Source organism: Oncorhynchus gorbuscha, linkage group LG18, assembly GCF_021184085.1.
Source record: "Oncorhynchus gorbuscha isolate QuinsamMale2020 ecotype Even-year linkage group LG18, OgorEven_v1.0, whole genome shotgun sequence".
Classification (NCBI taxonomy): Eukaryota; Metazoa; Chordata; class Actinopteri; order Salmoniformes; family Salmonidae; genus Oncorhynchus; species Oncorhynchus gorbuscha.
Genome location: NC_060190.1, coordinates 40,354,298 through 40,375,440, shown reverse-complemented (window position 1 = coordinate 40,375,440; position 21,143 = coordinate 40,354,298).

Genomic DNA, 21,143 nt, shown 5'->3' with positions numbered 1-21,143 from the left:
TAGCAAGATATAGCCTAAGCCTAGCATTGATATTGCATTATAGGACTGAATAATTAAAACATTTTAGGATAAGAGGCACTCTTTGCAAATGGCGATGGATACAAGCCAAATGGAGTAGCCTTTGCACTGCATGTAGTGCTATGTGAATTGTGAATAATGCAAAAGCATGATGTCATACTACAAAAGCCTCAGAAGTAGACCATTAGAAACGTTCATGGATAGGCTACTTGTCTAATGTATGGATAAGAAAGACACAAGATGCATTGCTGTTGAACCAGCTTTCATTATAATTGGATTAGGGTAGCCTATAAGGGCTTGTATTTTTTATAAAATGTAAAACAAGCATGGACATAAGTTCAATGTTTCTAAATAGGAGTGTCACCGGATCATCTCATCTCTTGTTCCATGATGGGCGAATAGCCTACATGGAGTTTTTTTTACACACATCCAAAATAACAGGATGTACCAAAATAAGGTACAATAGCCTTCATAGATAAAAAGGGCATGCTCCCAAACTTGATCTAGCAGCCCTTTCCTGCAGTCAAATTACCTAGTGGCCTCATGGGTGGAATGTTATTCATATTTTTCATAATTTCATAATCCATAGACAACTCAGATGGTGCCGACAGAGAGGGCTGCCTCGCTTCTAGTTCTTAGGAAACTTTGCAGTATTGAGTTGTATTATTTCTTACAATCTTAGCCCATAAAATTGTATGTGTTATTACATACAGCCGGGAGGAACTATTGGATATCAGAGCGGCGGTAACTCACCAGCACTACCAGCATTACGACCAGGAATACGACTTTCCTAAAGTGGATCCTGTGTTCACACCACCCAGTGCAATTGAACTGATTCCAGAGGCCGACCCAAAACAACGCAGGCAAAGGTACTCAGAGTGGTGTTCTAGTCCGACTTAGCGCACACCACCCACCGCTCCTGATAATATTACTCGCTAATGTTCAGTTCCAGGATAATGAAGCCGACGAGCTCAGGGCAAGGGTTTCATTCAAGAGAGACATCAGGTATTCTAACATACTACACGGAAACATGGCTCTCGGGATATTCTGTCGGCCTCGGTCCAGCCATCTGGATTCTCAGTTCACCGCGCCGACAGGAATAACATCTCTTGGGGAAGAAGTGCGGGGTTGTATGTTTCATGATTAACGACTCAGGAACTCATGTCCTTTTGTTCACCCGACCTTGAATACCGACCGTATTATCTCCCAAGAGAATCCTGTGGTGTTATAGTCTCGGCCGTGTATATCCCCCCTCAAGCCGATACCACTACGGCCGCAAGGAACTTCACTGGACTTTATGCAAACTGGAAACCATATATCCTGAGACTGAATTTGTAGTAACTGTGGATTTTAACAAAGCACATTTAAGATGTTGTAACCACTGTGACTATTAAAACCTACACTAACCAGAAAACGTGGATAGATTGCAGCATTCGCGTAAAACTGAAAGCGCGAACCACCGCATTTAACCATGGCAAGGTCGACTGGGAATATGGCAGAATACAAACGGAGTAGTCATTCCCTCTGCAAGGCAATCAAACAGGCAAAACATCAATATGAAGACAAACATCAATATAGAGACAAATGTGCCAGGGTCTATAGACAATCACAGACTACAAAATAAAACCAGCCATGTCGCAGTCACCGATGTCTTCTGAACAAGTTAAACACGTTCTTTGCCAACCTTGAGGATAACACAGTGCCGCCGCCATGTTTCTCGCCACCAAGGACTGTGGGCTCTCCTTCTCCGTGGCTGACGTGGGTTCTTTAACAAGTCAGTTGAGAACAAAATCTTACTTACAATGACGGCCTACTACGGACAACACTGGGCCAATTGTGCACTGCCCTATGTGATGCAGCCTAGATTTGAACCAGAGACTGCAGTGACGCCTCTTGCACTGAGATGCAGTGCCTTAGACCGCTGCGACACTCGGGAGCCCGAGAGGGTAAGACATTTAAACGTGTTAACCCTCGCAAGACTGCCGGCCTAGACGACATCCCTAGCCGCATCCTCAGAGCATGCACAGACCAGCTGGCTGGTGTGTTTACAGACATTCAATCTCTCCCTATCCCAGTATGCTGTTCACACATGCTTCAAGATGGCCACCATTGTTTCTGTGCCCAATAATGGAAAGGTAATCTATTTAAATGACTATTGCTCTGTAGCACTCACTTCTGTCACCATGAAGTGCTTTGAGAGGCTAGTTAAGGATCAAATCACCTCTACCTTACCTGACACCCTAGACCCACTTCAATTTACTTACCGCCCCAATAGGTCCACAGATGACGCAATCACCATCCAACTGCACACTGCCCTATCCCATCTGGACAAGAGGAATACCTTTGTAAGAATGCTGTTCATTGACTATAGCTCAGCATTCAACACAATAGTACCCTCCAAGCTCATCATTAATCTCAAGACCCTGGGTCTGAACCCCTCCCTGTTCAATTGCGTCCTGGACTTCCTGATGGGCCGCACCCAGGTGGTGAAGGTAGGAAACAACACCTCCACATCGCTGATCCTCAACACTGGGGCCCCACAAGGGTGCATGCTCAGCCCCCTCCTGTACTCCCTGTTCACCCATGACTGCGTGGCCAAGCACGCCTCCAACTTAATCATCAAGTTTGCAGATGACTGAACAGTAGTTGTAGCTTGATTACCAACAATGACGAGACAGCCTACAGTGAGGAGGTGAAAGCTCTGGGAGTGTGGTGCCAGGAAAATAACCTCTCACTCAACGTCAACAAAACAAAGGAGATGATCGTGGACTTCAGGAAACAGCGACGGGACAGCAGTGGAGAAGGTGAAAAGTTTTAAGTTCCTTGGCATACACATCACTGAAAAACTGAAATGGTCCACGCACACAGACAATGTGGTGAAGAAAGCACAAATGTGCATTTTCAACCTCAGGAGGCTGTAGAAATGTGGCTTGTCAACTAAAACTCTCACAATATTTTTCAAATGCACAATTGAAAGCATCCTGTCGGGATGTATCACCGCCTGGTATGGCAACAGCACTGCCCTCAACAGCAGGGCTCTCCAGAGGGTGGTGCGGTCTGCACAACGTATCACCAGGGGCAAGCTACCTGCCCTCCAGGACACCTACATCACTGAATGTCACAGGAAGGACAAAAAGACCATCAAGTACAACAACCAACCGAGCCACTGCCTGTTCACCCCGCTATCATTTAGAAGGCGTGATCAGTACAGATGCATCAAAGCGGGGACCGAGACACTGAGAAATAGCTTCTATCTCAAGGCCATCAGACTGTTAAATAGCCATCACTCGTCCAGAGAGGCTGCTGCGTATATACAGTACATAGACTTGAAATCGTTGGCCACTTCAAAAAATGGATCACTAATCAGTTTAATAATGTCACTTTTACATATCTTGCATTACCATCTCATGTGTATTTACTGTATTCAAAACTATTCTACTGTGTCTTAGTCTATGCCGCTCTGACATTGCTCTTTCACATATTTATATATTCTTAATTACATTCCATTACTTAGATTTGTGTATATTGGGTATATGTTGTGAAATTGTTAGACATTACTTGTTAGATATTGCTGCACTGTCAGAACTTGAAGCACAAGCATTTCGCTACACCAGCAATAACATCTGCTAAACATGTATGTCACCAATAAAATGTTATTAAATATATACAATAAAAACACAGACAATCCGGTGTTTCTGCCATTGTTTTGTTATATTTCAGTCTTCTGTGATGTGTATAAAGTGTAATATTGGGATGCATTTTCAAAATTGTATACATTTCAACTACACTGCTAGTAGTTGAAAAAATTAAGGGAACACTAAAATAACACATCCTAGATCTGAATGAATGAAATATATATATATATTTTTAAACTTTTTTCTTTACATAGTTGAATGTGCTGACAACAAAATCACACCAAAATTATCAATGAAAATCAAATTTATCAACCCATGGAGGTCTGGATTTGGAGTCACACTCAAAATTAAAGTGGAAAACCACACTACAGGCTAATCCAACTTTGATGTAATGTCCTTAAAACAAGTCAAAATGAGGCTCAGTAGTGTGTTTTGGCCTCCACGTGCCTGTATGACCTCCCTACAACGCCTGGGCATGCTCCTGCTGAGGTGGCGGATGGTCTCCTGAGGGATCTCCTCCCAGACCTGGACTAAAGCATCCGCCAACTGGTGGATGGAGCGAGACATGATGTCCTAGATGTGCTCAATTGGATTCAGGTATTGGGAACGGGCGGGCCAGTCCATAGCATCAATGCCTTCCTCTTGCAGGAACTGCTGACACACTCCAGCCACATGACATCTAGCATTGTCTTGCATTAGGAGGAACCCAGGGCCAACCGCACCAGCATATGGTCTCACAAGGGGTCTGAGGATCTCATCTCGGTACCTAATGGCAGTCAGGCTACCTCTGGCGAGCACATGGAGGGCTGTGCGGCCCCTCAAAGAAATGCCACCCCACACCATGACTGACCCACCACCAAACCGGTCATGCTGGAGGATGTTGCAGGCAGCAGAACGTTCTCCACGGCGTCTCCAGACTGTCCCGTCTGTCACATGTGCTCAGTGTGAACCTGCTTTCATCTGTGAAGAGCATAGGGCCCCAGTGGCGAATTGGCCAATCTTGGTGTTCTGGCAAATGCCCAACGTCCTGCACGGTGTTGGGCTGTATGCACAACCCCCACCTGTGGACGTCGGGCCCTCATACCACCCTCATGGAGTCTGTTTCTGACCGTTTGAGCAGACACATGCACATTTGTGGCCTGCTGGATGTCATTTTGCAGGGCTCTGGCAGTGCTCCTCCTGCTCCTCCTTGCACAATGGCGGAGGTAGTGGTCCTGCTGCTGGGTTGTTGCCCTCCTAGGGCCTCCTCCACGTCTCCTGATGTACTGGCCTGTCTCCTGGTAGCACCTCCATGCTCTGGACATTACGCTGACAGACACAGCAAACCTTCTTGCCACAGCTCGCATTGATGTTCCATCCTGGATGAGCTGCACTACCTGAGCCACTTGTATGGGTTGTAGACTCCATCTCATGCTACCACTAGAGTGAAAGCACTGCCAGCATTCAAAAGTGACCAAAACATCAGCCAGCAAGCATAGGAATTGAGAAGTGGTCTGTAGTCACCACCTTCAGAACCACTCCTTTATTGGGGGTGTCTTGCTAATTGCCTATAATTTCCACCTGTTGTCTATTCCATTTGCACAACAGCATGTGAAATTTATTGTCAATCAGTGTTGCTTCCTAAGTGGACAGTTTGATTTCACAGAAGTGTGATTGACTTGGAGTTACATTTTGTTGTTTAAGTGTTCCCTTTATTTTTTTGAGCAGTGTATATCTGACATGGTACTGGTGTCATCTTCTTTTTAAGCCCATAACTATGTGTGCGAGATGTATATATTTGTTTCTAAGTAGATTGTTTAAGATTACCAAGAAACACTCTTGTGCGACCCTGAATAAGCACACTGCAGTAAAAAAAGATTTGGTTATCAAGATTTATTTCAAAGTGGTCTCATGAGCCAAACCCTTTATGATAGATTATCTCGACTACTTGGTGAATGCCTTGGGCAGGTCAAAATTATAGTTTTGTTATCAAATGAAGCGAAATGGGAAAAAAAACATTATTTAAAGAACAATGTTTTTAATTACAGCACAAAATGATACATCTTTCTTGTTCCATGTGCATATGGGCACTGTGTGTCACGGCTGGATGGGCTGAGCTTCTGCTGTAAAAATCCATGCAACATGGAATATATCCCCACCAGTGCAGCCTGAAATTGGCACTCTGGCGCACATTTTTAAGTACACTCCTTAGATATTGCCAACCCTCCCACCTCATATAAAACAGGTACATTACCAATCCTCACGCTAGGGTTTTGAAAATAGAGGAGTGCCGACTTTAACAGGGCGAAATTGCAATCAAGCTTGCATTTGCCGATTGGGATGGCTTGACACCAACTGAAAATAGAGCCCTGTATATTTTCTTACCCAAGCAAAATAAGCCTTACATGTGATAACTACCTTAATGGCTACCTGATGGGGTACATTGTCAAACCTTGATTATTTATGCCAGTTGTTTCAATTATGAAAAAGAAATACCCATATAATCAAATTATACCCATTAACCATCTATTGGCTTTTGGAAACTGCTTTAAGCAATCTAAGGTCCCTCAGTGGGATCATTCATCTTTTGAAGTTACTCTTTGGTGTATTTGCCAGCCATTGTCATATAACAGGTTTTGACTAGGCTTTGGTGCCATTTTAATGACAGTGGTTTTATTGGTGAATGCGTCATTGTTACACCATTGTCAGACCAACAATCTGTCCCAAATGGCCCCCGATTGCCTGTATAGTGCATTACTTTTTACCAGGGCCCGTGAGGAAAAGAGTGTAATTTGGGACGTAGGCACTATCTCAGTCTACAGCTTCTTGGTTAATTACGTGGGGAGCTCTAGGTTGGTATGAAAAAAGCCCAGCCTAACTGAAGGCGAAAGGGTAATATCTCCAGTAAATCATTTCTCCCCGAGATCTCGTGGAGGTAAACACAGTGAAGGATGAGCTTCATGAGGTCCTTGAGTCTAAAACCAGACAACGCAGCAGTCGTTTAGTTTAGATCTCGAGAGGGCTTATCAAACATTGACAAAAGCTAGATAAACACTGGCTATTTGTTACTGCCATTACACCGCTGACAGCCATTCCTCTCTCCATGTCCACTTCCGTCTGCTTGATTTACGTCTGGCTTTGGAATAGTCACTATTCACATAGTAAGTGGACTCATGGCCGTGAATGTCGCACTGCTACATGCACAGCTTCACAAACTGTAACACTGTAGGCCTACATGTAAGTGCCCTCTGTCTCTCACGTCATGCACATTAACAAACAGCATTTAATGAGATAGTTCCATGTTCTTTCATAATTTGGGGGTATTTACCTAACCTAAGAAGTGTTCTTTAGGCCAGTATTTATGATTGTTAACTTATCTTAATCTACTGCATTTTAACAGCTAGCTTCGTCTATGTCGTTGCAATCTCCTCCGATTAGCATATTGTTTAAATCGACTAAAAGTGTAAACAAAGCAAGTTTTGTAGCAACCTAATGCAAAAGAAAGTGGGTATGAATTGCATGCATTCCAGTAATGTGATTTACCATACATACTGTACTTACTGGATAAAACAACACAAAAAGAGTATAAAACAGCTAAGTATTTGTTTTTTTGGCTTCAAGAATGTGACTGCTCAAAGTGCCTCAGTGCCTCAGTTAACAAATGCTGTGGTCAAGGCTACAGCGGTGCCAGCGCAATGAGTGGCGCTTACTCCGGTGTTCAAAAGCGCATATCAGACCAAGAGCCTAATGCTTCTTAGGTAGTTCTATATGAGTTTTAGTTTAGAAAGGGATTTTTCCTTAGAAGCGACAGTTAGCCTACCGTCTTTGGTTACAGGGATCGTCTTTGGTTACAGGGATGTCGTCGATACCTGGAAGTGGTATTGAAAAGAGCCGAGCGGGGTCTTTTCCAGGTACGAGGACAGCGGAGGACAAACATCTGGGCCAAGTGTATGGCAACCTCTTGCTCCGGGAAGAGCGGGGGCTGATAACCCATGGAACACTCAAAGGGTGAGAGATCCGTGGCAGAGCAGTGAAGGGTGTTTCAGGCGTATTTGACCCACACTAGTTGCTGGCTCCAGGTTGTGGAGAGTTGTCTCCATGCCTTTGTTGGCTCACACCGACTGGCTGTTGGACTGAGGATGAAAGATAGCCAACCCAATGAGTGTGCAGAACACCTTCCAGAACCGGGATGAGAACTAGGAGTCCATGGATCCGGACGACGTGCTGCACCATGATCTGGGCCGTTTCTTTGGAGGAACGAAGTGGGCAGCTTTGGAAAACCGGTCCACAACCGTCAGAATGGCGGTGTTGCCATCAGACAGGGGGAAAACCCGTGACAAAGTCCAGGGATATGTGAGACCAGGAATGGTGAGGAACATGCAGATGTTGGCGGAGACCAGCTGGAGCTTGCCGAGGAGTCTTGTTCTGCTCACAATTTGTGAAGGTGGTGACGAATGCAGAGATGTCAGGAACCAAGGTAGGCCACCAAAAGCGTTGTCGCACAAAGGCCAGCGTCCGACGGAAAGCCCGGGTGGCAGGAAAACCTGGAGGAGTGGGCCCACTCCAGGACTGAGGAGAGGACAGTGTCAGGAACAAATATCCGGTTATCGGGCTCCCTCCCCCCCGGGGTCCAACTGGGAATGCTGCACCTTCAGGACCTGCTTCCCTGTTCCCCAACTGAATGGTCTCTATGCGGGGCTATAGCGGTGTGACAGCGCATCTGGCTTGACATTTTTGGTTCCTGGTCGGTATGAGAGGGAGAAGTTGAACCGGGTGAAAAGCAGAGCCCACCTTGCTTCCCTGGAATTGAGACAATTGGCGGTGCGGAAAACATAATTAACCAGGGCCTGGAACACAGCAGGAGCATTGGTAAGGGCAAATGGCATGACCAGATACTCGTAGTGACCGCTGACCGTGTTGAAGGCAGTCTTCCATTCGTCCCTCTCCCATATCCGCACCAGGTGGTAGGCGGTCTGAAAGTCCAGCTTGGAGAACATGTTGGTCCCCTGGAGCGGCTCAAATGCCGAGGAGATGAGTGGTAGCGGGTAGCAGTTCTTCACCGTGATGTCGTTGAGGCCCCGGTAGTCGATGCGCGGGCGGAAGCGTGGTGGCCCAGGCCTTACTGAACACCTCCCGGGGGTCCTGGAACGGGAATGAAGTACCGGGGCAGGCAGCCCTGACTATAATGGGCTCCAGTGGAGAGGTCTGATGAAACCAAGATTGAACTCTTTGGCCTAAATGCCAAGTGTCACGTCTAGAGGAAACCTGGCACCATCCCTACAGAGAAGCATGGTGGTGGCAGCATCATGCTGCGGGGATGTTTTTCAGCGGCAGGGACTGGGAGACTAGTCAAGATCGAGGGAAAGATGAACAGAGAAAAGTACAGAGAGATCCTTGATGAAAACCTGCTCCACAGTGCTCAGGACCTCAGACTGGGTGTGAAGGTTCACCTTCCAACAGGACAACAACCCTAAGCACACAGCCAAGACAACTAGGAAGACTGAGGGCTACAATTGCTGCCAAAGGTGCTTCAACAAAGTACTGAGTAAAGGGACTGAATACTTATGTAAATGTGATACTTCAGTTTTTTATTTTGAATACATGTCCTAACATTTCTAAAAAACGTTTTTTGCTTTTCATTATGGGGTATTGTGTATAGATGAGGAAAACTATTTATTTAATCAATATTAGAATTAGGCTGTAAGGTAACCAAATGCGGAAAAGTTCAAGGGGTCAGAATACTTTCCGAATACACTGTAATTTAATTTACCCTGATTGCAGCCCATTTGTGTAGGCTACTAGCTAGACAAAACCCACTTGAGTTCAACAGAAAATAGTGAATGGTGACTACTGATTATAAGGCATTAGATTGGTGTTATGCACAATAACTTTCTATCCAAGGTGGAGGACAGCTCATGTCATGCAGGTTCAGGTAGGCTATACAGGACAGTTAAAAATATAAAAAAGATTTGTTGCTAATTAATTTGCTGTTTTCTTACAATCTGCAATGTTTGAATTTCCATTTTGAATTACCTATTAAGTAATTACATTATTGCCGCCAGCCAGCAGTCTAAATGGCACCCTTGTGTATAGCTTCGCAAAATGCTAAGCTTAACATGAGAAAATTATGACCAAATAGGCCAACCAATAAACATTTAGCCATTTGCCAAAGCAAATCTATAAACTACATGCCCTGACACCAAAGAAAGCCTATCGTCGATTCGATAGGCAGCCGCATAGACATGTCACAATTTTAGCACCATGGAAACGATCATTTGTCGATAAGCCTACTTTGTGAGTGGCTGCCTGGCTGACACATTCATTTATATTTTTTTCAGGAGGGGAGGGGGGGGGGACTCGGCACCCTCCATTAATATGGAGAGAAAGAACTAAGTAGGGATCTTTCAGAAAAAGTCCAGATCTCAGGAAAGTAGATACAATATCACCATAGGAGAAACCATCCTGACACACACCACCACCTATACTGACCTTGGTGTGACTATAAATGAATCTGTGCTGTTTGTCATGGCCATACAGTCTATAACAGATAAAGCATGCAGAGCATGTTTAGCAATTAATATAAATGTAACTCACCAGTTAGAATTTGGCCTAAATGATTTGACTGCCATAATTCCAATCCTTCTATATAACCCCTTTACAATTTCAACATTCATCATGAGATAAAAGCCACAATGAAATGTTACACCTGGAATTTTGAAAATAGATTCTAGGTGATTGGATTTGATTTGGTTTTGGTCTGCACAGATATGCCAGGCTATGGTCACTAAGTCTCCACATTCTTAATTTCTTCCTTTGTTTTGAATTCTTTGATTTTGACAAGGTGAGGATAATATTCTGGATCACAGTGTGTTAGGTGAGTCCAGAAGGCGGTGGCTCTTGTCTCAGTTTAGAGTGGTAGGGGGAATCTCCCAAATTCTGCCCACCAGGCAGAATTCTGGTCTCACCGAACACACTGTGATCCAGGATATTATCATCACACAGCTTTCTTATTAGCACAACACCTAGACAAAAATCAAAGCATTCAAACAAAGGAAGCAGTTAAGACTGTAGAGACTTAGTGACCATAGCCTGGCAATAGAGACAGAATAGGAAAACACGGATGTCAGAGAAGACCGTGTAAGCACTGTGGGTCGGGTGAAGTAGAGAATTACCAACACCTCCTACTCAACTGCTCCAAATATGATTCAGAGTTATTTATCTCCTGAAATGTAAAGAACGAATCGCAGGATTGTTCGACCTGCCTGTCGAGGAGAACGTTTGCATTTCATTAGGAGAAAGATCTTGTTGCAGATTATGTCCTGACCTAATATGGTCATAATATAATATAATATAACAATATTCTCCGCCATGTCAATTGTTGCTGTTAGTTTTATTTTTTTGTGTATTATTATTTTCCATCTGTAATTGTTTCTGTTGGTATATTATTATTATTGCTCAAACATGTTGTTCATTGCTTTGGCAACAGTGGCGACCACCCATTTCATGCCAATGAAGCATTTATTGATCTAGAGATACAGAGTCGCTTTTGATCTGGCGAGCTGCTGTAATATTGATCAGTGCGTTGCGCTGCATAGAGTGGTGGGTTAGGTCCCACATTCCAAACGGGCCAGGGAACTTAACCGCTGAGACGAGTGGGGTGCAAGCCAGGCTGACAGGACCTCAGGCTACCATCTCTGAGACGCGTGGCACAATGGCGGCTGAGGCAACAGGTGGCCGACACGCTTCAGGGTAAAAGACTCACCCCGCGGGCAGATGCACACAACCCCCGCCAAGACAAATCAAGTGTTTGATCTCCACAGAGCGGCTGGGGAGAGTGCTGCAGCTCAGATCAAACACAAATCAGTCCCGTCCAAGTTCACCATCAGAATGTTGAATTGCAAACCCACTATCCTATCCTGTCCTCCAAGCTTGCGTTTGGAATAAATTCTGTCTGGCCTTACTAACCAAAAAACATCCTGAGTGTTCATAAACCTAGTTGCAAATTACTTTAGAAAGGCTCAGTTCAATTCAAACATGCGTTGCTATGTTTACGAAGAAGCATGTAAACACATTTTTTCAATTTTCTGTCAAAGAAAATCACTCAGTACTGTTCAAGGGTACGTCACTGAGGGGCAAAGTAGTAAGTAATTGAACTTCTTTTGAACAATATATTTTTTAACAGGAACATGTACACCTTTACCACACTTTTATGTGATATTTTTAAACATAATCAATGAATTATAATATATATATATATGAGTATATTATATATATATATATATATATATATATATATATATATATACATACATACATACATACATACATTTTTTGGACCAATCACTCGTTTTTTGTTTTTGTTGTGGCCCAAATACAAGTGGGGAGCCATCCCTCTAACACCCTAATGGGTGGGCCGCCACTGCATTTATGTTTCAGTTGTGGGTGGGAATGCAGATTTTTATTTGTCATGATTCTCTGCACAAGGGGGCAAAAAAACTGCTTTAATTCCGCTGGTGGTAAGTAATTTTCATTAAATGTCAATTTGTTATTAATTCAGAGCAAAGCTGAAATAAAATTGTGTTCATTAATCACTCTGCCGTCCAGTGGGCCGCTAATTAAAACGTTGTGGGGCTAGCTCGTTAGTCACCGGCAGATTGTTGATTGTTAATGTCGACTCATTGTCCTCCTTCACACCGCCATCATTTATTTTCTTTGGTATTCTTGTAAACTCTTGTTAATTATTAAATTGCTTTTTTTTGTCCCCCTGTGACATTTTTCGGATAACCATCAAAGGGGCTGCCGATGAGAGGAAGCCGTGGATGCTGTGTTCTGTGTCGGGGCGATGAATACGTCACCAAATATCGATAACGGCTTCTCACCCAGTGGTATTTGTTCCCTGTCTTTTGTTCTGTCGTGTTCATGTGTTTGATCATCACAATATGTCTGGGAGATACCGGCACAAATCTTATGATTCTTTCAAAACGTGAAGAATCAGATGTTCGTCATCATCAATTTGAACAATTCTGCCATTTAATAGGTATAGATTGAGGAGGATTTCGGGTAGCAGGGTTTCTGCAGGCCTGTCTAACCTTTAATAAAGCCTGTGTGAGCATTCCATAACATCTACACCAGGGGTCTCCAATTACATTCAGCCGTGGTCCGATTTTTCCGTGATTTATTTTTTTTGCTCAGAAAACTTGAGGGGGCAAATGAAATCACCTGCGGGCCGAATTTGTCCTGTGGGACCGCCTATTGCGGAACCTTGCTCTACGCTTTTCTTTAAATGGTGTGTGAAATGAACTATAATGGAAACTCAGTATCCTTAATCAAATGTATCTAAATGTGTGAAGACCATAAGGCCAGCATGCCTCTATTTGGCCATGAATAATGCCCTACAGCTTACGAGTGACACGTTTTGAACACTTTACTTGAGTGTCTATTTGACCTGGGAATGGCAGTGTCAGAGGAAATAATCCCACCCCTAAGGTGCCATCAACATTCATGATCGACCATATCAAATAACATACTTTTTATGACGCAGTGGATCTCATCAAGGGAGTGATAGGGCCAGTGAGTGGGCAAAGGATTTCATCAAGGTAGCTTTTTATAGTTTACCATAGACAGCCTGTGTATAGCCTTAGCTACACGCTGTCGACCAGAGAGAAGGTGCAGCCTTCTCGAGTTCCTTTCCAGTCAAAGTGGGAGACCTTGACCCAGCATTCCAGCATCCCCCCCTTTTTTCCCCCCTTGTGCCACCTGAGACCGGCACACACCGTCATTCATTTATTCATTACCTGACTTTTATCTGAAAAAGAGGGGGATAGAACAATCAAATAGAATCCTAATACGGAAGGATATGGAGGATGATGACGGAAGTGATCGTCCTTGCATCACTTCTTGTAATTAATCAAGGTGAATCCACCCAGGAATGTTTCAGCTTGAATAGTGATGATGATATCTTGAACGCTAGCATAATAATTAATGGTCGGGTCCCGACAGAGGTCTCTTTTCTCCTCAACAATAGCGGTGAGAGAGAGTGAGGTTACCTCCACGCCCGCTGCCAAGGAAAAAACCTGTATCCTAGCCCCTCAATTATGCACGTTATCCACCACCAGTCATATGTCTCTGTCAATGCCATTTCCCAGAGTTCTCGGGGTGTGTGTACGTACGGGTGGGATTTGTGTGTGTTAAATAATGCAGAGCCGAAAGGTCATGGGGAGACGCGGGGAGGGTCGATGCTTGGGCGCATTGTGCAGGGCTCGCTGTGGCCCATGCCGGCAACCGTTAATTTTTAGGTCAGTTCCAATAATGAAATGCATACGGTAAATGTCAAACACAAGCAGTCGAGGAGTAATCCGCCTCTGGTGGGAAGTAATGGAAGACTTTTCTTAAGAACCCGACTAACTCAGTCTTTATGGAGAAAATGGACTACCAACAGCAGTGAAATGCAGTGTATGGTTGTTCAACATACACCTTTTAAGCAGACCCTGTGCATTTGAACATACCTGTAGTCATACGTTAGGATAAACCCTATTAGATTTGAATAAATCATCACTGAACATGTTACGTTTATCCAGTACAGGGAGGCTAAATCCTAATGCTATTTACTCATTTGTAAATGAGGCTGCAGCAAACCACCAGTCCCTCCTTTACACTTGATGCACCTATTTTATTAAACCTACCAACCCCTAATAATCCCTACAATAACACACCCGTATTGGTATAGCTAACAGTATAAAAGTGTCACAACATTCTTTTGGTCATTTAGCAGACGCTCTTATCCAGAGCAACTTACAGCAGTACGCGCATGGATTTTAATACTGGTCCCCCACGGGAATCAAACCCACAACCCTGGCGTTGCAAGCACCGTGCTCTAGCAATTGAGCTTCATGGGACCACAACAAATGCAATTTGGAGGTGATTCTAGAACAGCATTCAAAACACTCACATAGTACACCTGCTCTTAAAAGACAGAATATGCACAGCACACCTCTCTGTTTTATTGCTATAAATGATTGAAGTGATTGTTAGGATGATAACAACAACAGCAGGCCTCCTCTTGGTGGAGGAGAACACACATATAATGAAAGGGTGGGGGGACTCAAGGTGAGTGTGAGTCACAGACTACATTATCTGGGGTGGTTCGGCACCCAATGTCAGTGCCAAAGACAGATTCTCCTTTCATCTCCGGCCTTCTTCATCACGATACCCAAGGTGTGTTTGTGTTTGTGTGAGAGGGAGATGCCTTATCTTGGTGTATTCCGTGTGCGTGTGTGTGCGATGTAGTATTTTGTGGAGTGCTGGCTGGTTGGAGGGGTGTGAGGTGGTAAGATGTGTTGAAATGTCTAACAGCCTTTTGTGTAATTAATGAGTACAGTCTTGATTTCCTAAGATAATTTAGCATGGTTGCGAGCGCTGACTTCTGATCTCCATTTACCCTCTCTCTGTCTCTATTTAGATATGGGAAATGTGGGAGGAGTGTGTTAACCTTGGACATCACACACAGATATAGAGAAACACACAAAGCCTTATCCATATTCACACACACACACACATACACGACCCTACCCTCAAACCACCCACCCACGCATACACATAAACATTTATCCCCCACCACTCTCTCCCTCTCTCTCTCTCGCTTGCTCTCGTTCTCTTTCTCACACACACACACACACACACACACACACACACACACACACACACACACACACACACACACACACACACACACACACACACACACACACACACACACACACACACACACACACACACACACACACACACACACACACACACACACACACACACACACACACACACCTAAGGCACTGGAATAAATGCATCTTTAATGATAGCAGATAAGGACTCCCAACCACCCCTGTAGTCATAGCTCAGTGATTTGGCTAGCAGAGAAGGGGATTCAGGAATGGAAAACAAGTGAGTGGAAACTTACAGTTCTAAGAGTCAGCCCAGGAAAACGTATTCAGTCAGTACGACATGGTGGAAAAGCATTTCAACAACTAATTCACCAACCTTTTGATGCGAAAACTATTTACTGTCTTTAGTTTGTTCTTAGTGACTTGAAAGTTTCTCTTGAGAGTAAGATATCATTTGAGGAATGTACTGTGCAGACAAAGTGATGACGTGCATCCAAAATGACACCTCATTACCTATATAGGGCACTACTTTTGACCAGAGCCCATAGGTTGCTATTCGACACGCGAGTTTGGTCAGACTTGCAGGTAAAGCAGCCTAAAGTCAAATTAGACTGGACTTCTTCAATGACATGGCATGTTGTTAGTGTTTATGTTGCTGTACATTGAAATTACAGAGAGGTGTAACCTTTAATAGCTCGTTGTTGTTAAACCTACAGTATCACGTTACCAACCGTTGATCTACAGTACGTACAGTGCAGTGTTGAGGTATTGGAGAAGCTCTGATTGACATGCAAGCACCACACTCTCTTTTTCATTCACTACTATTCAAACATCAATGGCACTGGGACGTATTGCTGGTAAGAGCTAAACAAATGGCACATCAGTCCCAAAGGCCAGTCTACTGACATTTCCTATGTCCATTATGCATGTGAATAGGCAGCAGGGAATGAAGGTGTGACTACATGATAGAAGTAGTCACTTCTATGTGCCCTACTTGTGGATTTGATTTGTGTGTCTAACAAAAACATGAATGCTCGGATGGCTGTCTGAAATATTCAGTATTCATAACTTCCAAAAGTAAAATAAATGATTGAAAAGGGTTCCAAAGGGGTTCTTCGGCTGTCCCCATAGGATAACCCTACTTGGTTCCAGGTAGAACCCTTTTCGGATCAAGGTAGAACTCTTTTGGGTTCCATGTAGAACCCTCTGGGGAAAGGATTCTACATAGAACCCAATATAGTTCTACCTGGAACCAAAATGGTTCTATCTTGAACCAAAAATAGTTCTTCAAATGGTTCTCCCATTGGGACAGCCGAAGAACCCTTTTATAGGGTCTAGATAGCACCTTTTTTCCCCCAAGAGTGTATTGAATAAACACATGATACATTACACAGTTATGCATAGATGGTTTCAACAGGTTTTAAGGACAGCTGACAAACAGATGTGTTTATTTGAATGTGCTAAAATATCAACCACCCTTCCTAACATATGAGTACACTGAGTATTGAGTATTATCTAGTGGTAGTGAAATCCTAAAAGGGTGCAGGGGAAGAACTGTGGAGGTAACCCCGCCCCTTACAGCATCACTCCACTCAGTTCAAATGTGATCACTAATTTATCAGGTACCACACACAGCTAGGTGTTGCGCCATAGATGGCCCCATAGCTAATTTCCACCGGCGGTTGGTCCTTGTGTATTTAAAAACAGGTCAGCATTTAGAGCAGCTCAAGCCAATAAGCCCACCTGTCTTTGTGGCTGTCTCTTAGGTTGACTAGTTCCTGGTAATTAAACCAAACACATGCACAGTATGGCACGAGAGCCCCCCGCAGGCATGAATAATGCATGGGTGTAGGTATGTTTTGGGGCTTTTAGTAATGAGCTCAAAGCTAGCCGCTGGGAGCCAAACATTCTGGCCCGAAGAGGGCAACAACCTTGGCACGGGGGTCGGAGGATTCAAAACATTTTTGCTCTGCCAAGTGTGTATGCCATGCAGAGCACCCCACACTATGCCGTGCCACACAGACGATAGACCCTTAATTCATATGTAAAATAGAGACAGAGAGGGGCAGTCCAAATGATCCTATACTGCATGAAACTCATTAATCAGTAAACAGCTCATTTCCCCTTTGGTGGCTACTGGAATGCAACTCAAATCCTAAAGCCAAAGGGTAAAACATGCCTTTAATGATTCAAATGTTTCTCCTTACGGATTAAAGATTTACTCTAGAGATGGTGTTTACAGGTCTTCCAATTTATAATGAACCGCACACTTAAGCACGTAGGCATGCGCGTATGTACACATGCATGTACTGTACATGTACACGCACACACGCATACTATCAGCAATAAACTACAAATGACAAAAAAAAATCATCCAGGATATGTCCAAGAGGACCTTAAAAAGGAAATGAAAGAAACTGCTAAGCAAAAAAAAAAGTGTCCTTGAAAGAAAAACAAACAAACAACGCAACAGAAGCACCGGAGACCATTTCCATCACCTTCTGAACACCGACTCTTTATCAAAGCCTGCAATTATAAATCACGCTATCAAATCGTATCCCATTTTTTTAAGAAAAAGGGGGAAAAATAAAAAAAGATGCATCATCACAAAAAAAAAAAAAGTCTGTCAAGGGTATTATGGAAGCGTCTCAACAGGAAGCCCATAGATCAAAGCAGCGGACAGCCATTTGTTCCAGCAGAATAATAGCTTTGATATGTGTCGGCCCCGCTGACCTGCTGGGACAATAAAGCAGCTTTGGAGCTGCCTAAGAGCAATGACCTTGTGCTGCTGAAACCTGGCCAAAAAGAAAAAAGAGATGGATGGAGGGAGACACATGGGCAGGGAGAAACAATTACAATCTATATAAAGTCTGATCCTGTCCACCACCACTCACATGGAAGGGAGAAGATTGTTGTCGGGTTCCTTTTGTAAAAAAAAAAATCAAAATAAGGAAAAACCTTTTATATTGGGGATGAGGAGTGCAGAAGTTCCAATGTCACTGCAATTGTGAAAGCGCTGCTCTGTTGCTAGTACTGTAGCCACCACTACTGCTGTTTATACTGCTACTACTACTGCTGCTGCTGTTTTTACTACTACTACTATTACTATTACTACTGCTGCTACTGCTACTGCTACTGCTACTACTACTACTACTACTACTACTACTACTACTACTACTACTACTATTACTATTGCTACTGCTACTACTACTACTATTTCTACTGCTACTACTACTACTACTACTACTACTACTACTACTACTACTACTACTATTACTACTACTACTACTACTACTAGATCCATTGCCACTACAGATATTGGTAACGAATGACAATCATCATCATCCTTCCCTATCGTCATAATGATACAGTTCTGAAAGGAGAAGGTATTGTTTTGACCGTGCATTTACCGTACAGGATATACAGATGGACATGTCAGTAGCGATCGAACAGTCTTGATGTAATCCTGTCCCGACTCATTATCTGATATCAACACCGTTGACATTGATAAAGGCAGAGTACAAGGTGTAGCCTATGCGCATCGGAAATGGCCCAGCTCTGCTCAACTGGCCATAACTGGAGGCACTTTTTTTTCATTCTCTGAGCTGAAATCTGGTCTGAGAGAGAGAACTGTTGAGGAACAATCAAAAAGAGAGCCATTCAGCTGCCTTGGTTCTCCGAGAGAGAGGTCACAAAAGGCGCCCACGAGCCGTGTACTTTTGTGCCACCCAGATAAAGGTCTGGGAGAAATGGGAGAGCAGCCCGGTATTCATGGTGTGACAGGGAGGGCTGAGGTCTGAAAGGAGCCATTCGAGTGAATGGGTGAGAATGTGATCTCAGGAGCACAATAGGATGATGTGGTGAAAGAGTATTGCGACGCTAGCTAAATGTCTGCATTTGTGTTTTGTCTCTTTTGATGTTTTGCCGAATCCAATGGGCATGAGAGGAGGTGGTGTTTGCTCGGCACATTCATAGAGCTGCAAAAGAAGAGTCCATAATAATGGAGTTGAAACTCTAGTATACAGCACCGTATTTATCACCTATCATTTGTCAAAGTCTGCTGTCTATCTATAGTTGTTGATAAGGCTGGGCAAGTGGCCTGGAATATACTGTGTCTCCAACAGGCTAAGTGGACCATGGCACTGGCTCCAATTGGGACATAAAGTCAATGATGGCTCTACTGCCAACATCAGATGAGATGAAGGATATCAAGGTTACCATCAGAGTATCAGAGTGCCTTTCTTGCCCCCCCCCCCCCCCACACACAGCATTTCTCAATATCAATGTAGACTGGGTTTTAAGTTCACACTAAAATTGGCACAGACGCCTAGGAAAGTGGCTCAGAGTTCTAGAGTACATTTAGTCTCAATGACATTGGTTATGCTGATTCATTGAGGCACAGGAATAGGACTGAAAGAAGGGACACTTATCAAAGAGAAGAGTAGTTGCAGAGATATGAGGTTTAGTGTGAGACTAAAAGCCTTGAGACTAAAAGCCTTGCAGAAGTTCTGGTTGTTTGTTTGCTTGTTTGTCCCACTCGTGACATAATTCATGCTGTCATTTCAAACCTGACACTAGAAAAAGCATACAAAAATACAATAAAGTTTTGAAATTCCTTTGAAAAATGCTGGTTACTAGCTAGCTACCTTTTGAGTTATGATTCCCCGATACGGTTGGCATCAGTTGCTGGTACCGCTACTATTTGTCCAGTGATCCTGCCGACCAAGGCCGGGTCTGAGGAGCTCTTTGGCTCAGCAGCTAGCTTAGCTGCTAGCTGGCTGCCAATCAAGCTAGCGGGCTTGAACGCAGCCCACAACACGGTTAGCCATTTAGGCTGGGACTGCGGATTGTTCCAGGCTTGTGGCTGTGTAGACCCCTGCTGTTTGTTGTTCTTGTTTTCATTCTTCCCTGTGACCTGCCATGTCTGGATCTGCGAGGAATAACAGCGTAACCTACTGTTGTGACCACGAAAAAGACCAAAGCCGGCGGGAGTGCAATTGAGGACAGTGGTGTCTTTCTATCACAGGTGAAGGATCTTTTAAACGAACAAAAATAGTTATACAAGCAGTTGTTATAACAACAAGAAAATTGCTTCAAGTGTTTTGTGTAAATACTGGTGGAGTCAACTAAAAAAAGAATGGATGACCTGAACAGAGGGGTGTAAATCATTGATCTGTAAATAATCCGGAAAGAAATATGTTCAATAGAAAAGAAAAATTAGCACTCCTCTTCGTCGCGCACCGACAGACTGATTTTCCACTAGGACTCTTTGTACCAAAACTCCAAATTCTTTCTAATTTTGGAAGGAACAAGCCTGAAACCTTAAACAAAGACTTTTGGCTTCTAGTGGAAGCCATAGGAATTGCAATCTGGGAGCTATAATTTAATAGGACCCATAGCTTTCCATAGCTTTCCATTATAAGATTATAAGATCTTTGGATTTTTGCCTACGATATCAATTGTGTTATAGTCTCATACATTATTTTAACATTTATACAAACTTCAAAGTGTTTTCTATCCAATGCTACCAAATATATGCATATCCTTGCTTCTGGGCCTGAGTAACAGGCAGTTTACTTTGGGCGTGTCAGTCAGGCGGAAATTCAGGAAAATAGACCCGAGCTCTAAGAAGTTTTAGAAACAGAAATACCTTGTTTACATAAGTATTCAGACCCTTTGCTATGAGACATGAAATTGAGATCAAGTGCTTCGTTTTTCCATTGACCATCCTTGAGATGTTTGTACAGCTTGATTGGAGTCCACCTGTGGTAAATGCAATTGATTGGACATGATTTGGAAAGGCAAACACCTGTCTATATAAGGTCCCACAGTTGACAGTGCATGTCAGTGC